Here is a 4,074-nt window from a genome sequence, read left to right on the forward strand (position 1 = left end):
AATCAGAGAAAGGCTGGATAAGTGGGACTGCATTAAACTGTGGAGCTTTTGTATGGCAAAGGACATAGCTTGTAAATTAATTAGGAAGCCTACAGAGTGGGAGAAGATCTTCACCAACCAAACAACGGACAAAGGGCTCATATCTAAAATATATCAATAACTCAAAAAATTGAATCACTCCAAAACTCATCTCCAAAGTAACAACCATCCCATTAAAAAATGGGCCAAAGAGAGTCTTCTCTGAAGAAGAAACAAAAATGGCCTATAGACACATGAAGAAATGCTCAACATCTCTGGTCATAAAAGAAATGCAAATCAAAACAACTCTAAGATTCCACCTCACTCCAGTTAGAATGGCCAGGATCAGGAAAACGAATAATAACAGATGCTGGAGGGGATGTGGCCAGGAGGGATCACTACTACACTGTTGGTGGGAGAGCAAACTCGTTCAACCACTATGGAAAGCAGTATGGCAGTGCCTCAAAAGGCTAAACATAGAACTCCCCTATGCCCCAGCAATTTCACTACTTAGCATTTACCCAACCATCCAGAATCTAGGGCATACTAAATCCACTAGCACAACAATGTTCATTGCAGCATTATTCACCATAGCAAAGATATGGAACCAACCTAGATGTCCCTCAGTTGATGAGTGGATCAACAAGCTGTGGTATTTGTACACAATAGAATTCTATGCTGCTGTCAGAAAGAATGACATCGACCCATTTGTTAGGAAATGGAAAGACTTAGAAAAAAATCATATTAAGTGAAGTAAGCCAGACTCAAAGGAACTTAGGCTCAATGGTTTCTCTCATTTGTCATAATCAGTAGAAACCTTGGGCTCTACTAGTAGAGATCTGCAATAGAGCAAAACCTTGATACATAAGGCCATATAGTATGAAGCTAATTGAAAGGACCTCCAGGATATTGAAACAAAAGCCATATAATGAATGACTGTTGTCCTTAATGTTATCTCTCATCTCCTTTGCTGTCCCTTGGGTGTCTCATATTGTTACAGGATCTCACTTTGTTATCTGATATATTGAATTTATTTGTATTTGGTTATTTGAAATTTGATAGGGAAGGGGGGAAAGCCAAGACGGGGGGGGGGGGGGAGGGGGGGAGGTAATTTGTGCCAAGACATGTGAAAGGGTATCAATGTATGTGAATTATTGCACCTTCTATCTGGCAAGTATCATGTAACCCTTTTATTAATTACAATAAAAAGTATAATTCTAGCTGTGGGTTTGTCATACACAGCCTTTATTATACTGAGGAATGTTCCGTGGATTCCTAGTTTCTCCGGAGCTTTTAACATAAAAGGGAAGGGCATTGTGTGACTCCTTTCTTTTGGCAACTTTTTAAATTGATTAATTTCAGGCCATATTTAATTACCAGTAAGTGAAGCCATATCAAACAAACCTGCTGTTAAGAAGGAACGCTACTACATTTACAATAACAAGCATAACAACAATTGTGAATGTATCATCAAATTATAAATAAAAAGACATAACTGACAAGCAGCTTGCAATCTATAGGCTGCAACTGCTGAGAGGCAGTAATGATGTCATAAGCAATGGAGATATGTAATATCGTCATTTTAGAGATAAACTTCTAGTAATTTCTCCCCAACATCTATAGATTCATGTGATCTGAACCTAAATGTCACTGGGCATTTTTGGTGCCTTGTAAAACTACTGCTAAACTACTGTAAAGAACTTCAAAAACAAGTGAATTTTGAAAAGTAAAAATTAGGTTGGTGAACAAAGGCTGTTCGGTTTCCCTGCTAACTCAAAATCTCCCCAAATCAAGAAAGCATTTCATTTGATAATTGTATAAACAGGTATCAATTGAAGCAGAAGTCTAGAAAGAGACTCAGAACAATGTAGTTGACAAATCTGTAAACCATGACAAGTTCCAAACAGAATGGCAATCTTTCTTACAGACCATGCTAGAATGCTTGAATTCTTAAGTAAAAAGATAATTTGAAAGCCCAGTTTTAAGACATGATCAAAATTTGTGATGGACTTAATGATAATGCACAAATAAATATAAATAAAAACATCAATTTTGCTTAATCTTGGATTGTAATTTCCTAAAATTTTTATTTAGAATAGTCATGGTTTGGTTTATAAATTAGAAATATTTATGAGAAAACATTGTTCTGTTAATGAGTGAATAGTTAAGTGATCTGTTTTATATAGACTGGACAATTTTTCAATGATTAGAAATATTTTACTGATTGCTCACTTCAGCAGCACACATACTAAAATTGGAATGGTAGAGAGTGGATTAGCATGGCCCCTGCTCAAGGATGACGTGCAAATTTGTGAAGCATTCCATATTTTTGAATTTTGTACTTTTTTATTTTGTAACAGTTTGTGTTTTTTGTACAATACTGTGTTCATACAAATAGGACAATTCTCAGCTAATGGAATGAATGAATAAAATGCATACTTTTACTTAAAAAAATCCTTATTGGATACAGGAACATTGTTGAACTTTAGAAGTATTGTGGTAGCTAATGAAAACCATATCCATGGAAACAAAAGCTAAATAACAAGTGATTGTTGTCTTTAATGTACTGTTATCTCTCATCTCTTTTGCTGTCCCTTGGTTATCTCATATCGTTACAATATTTTACCTTGTTATCTGATATATTGTATATATGTTTATTTGGTTATTTGAAATCGGGTAGGGAAGTGGGGAAAACAAGATGAGAGGCATGGGTTCAGGAGGGAAATGGATACCAAGACATGAGAAAGTGTATCAATGTTTGTAAAGTAATGTACCTTCTATCTGGTGAATACAGTGTAACCCTTTTATTAATTAAAATAAAATGCATGAGAAAAAGAAAAAACATATCCAAAACACTCAGTAACTTTTATGTGTATGTCTAATTCTAGAAATTCAAACTTATAATGAAAAACATGTCTTCAGAATTCCGAAAGAGGGAAGTTTATTCCTAGGATATAATTACTTATAGGTGCTAATGTAAATACAGGATGAATGTATATATGTCTAATCAGTCTATTTATCTATATAGCTAGCAAGTATCTACCTATCTACATATGCATGTATGTATGTACATACATATCTATCTATCTATCTATCTATCTATCTATCTATCTATCTATCTATCTATCTATCTAATTTATCTGGATTGGCAGTTTACAGCTAGCTAGAGTGACTTGGTAAGAATTAATATCCTATTTTATATGGCAAATGGAATTTATTCGATTCTCATAATATCTCATTGCTCTGAATAATAAATACTAGCTGAAAAACTTTTGGCAACATTAAATATTGGCAAAATTACAAAATGGGGAAACATTTTGATCCTTGTAGAAATAAATAACTTGTTATGTATTCTATTTTATCTTTAAATTGCCTGTCATATAATTCTTTTCATCTTTTAAATATACCATGTCTTATAAAACAGATGTTTGAAGAGTTTAAAAATGCTGAGTTTATAATACTTTTGGCTCAGAAATATTTCCAAGGGTCCTTATTCTCTACCCCTGTATCTCAGATGATGTCTTTCTCAGATTTACAATTAAAGCTACATAAACTAACTCTCTTTAAATTTGGTTTTGATCAACACTCACATCTTACTTAAAATTCTATGATACTACTAAATCCTATGGCACTACTGAGTATCGGATGGGTGTATAGCTTTGTGTTAGCTGTGGTACACTTTAAACGTTCTTTATGTATGTACACAAGAATGTAGAATCAAATCATTGTAAAGTTTGCTTCTCTGTCCTTATAATGCTAATGAGTTGCTTAAATTTAGCCAAATATAATTTAGCTTAGTATGCCTAAACCTCCTAAATGTGCCAATAAAGCTTTACCAGTAAATCAGGCTATGTTTATTTGCTAAAGTATTTACTCATAAAGTAAACTTAAAAGCAAATTTTATAAAGAATTATCTAAGGAGAAAGTAGCAAATGACATTTAATTAAAATTAATTCATTAAAAATGAGTTTTATGGTAAATGGGAGCACTCATTTATATTTGGAATCAAATACTTTGGGTTTTTAAGTAAAGTATTTAATTTATACAACACCATGA

The 4,074-nt window shown here is 33.2% G+C and overlaps 1 non-coding gene across 1 annotated transcript; it reads left to right on the forward strand.

Annotated features, from left to right (window-relative positions):
- The first annotated feature begins 2,242 nt into the window (after nucleotides 1–2,242).
- On the forward strand, nucleotides 2,243–2,349 carry LOC150059587 (U6 spliceosomal RNA). The gene has a single exon (XR_016536525.1). It is a non-coding gene; the product is annotated as a U6 spliceosomal RNA (small nuclear RNA).
- Nucleotides 2,350–4,074: the final 1,725 nt, after the last annotated feature.

The sequence above is a fragment of the Megascapheus bottae genome, chromosome 8 (assembly GCF_031878675.1).
Source record: "Megascapheus bottae isolate mThoBot1 chromosome 8, mThoBot2.hap1, whole genome shotgun sequence".
In the NCBI taxonomy this organism is placed as follows: Eukaryota; Metazoa; Chordata; class Mammalia; order Rodentia; family Geomyidae; genus Megascapheus; species Megascapheus bottae.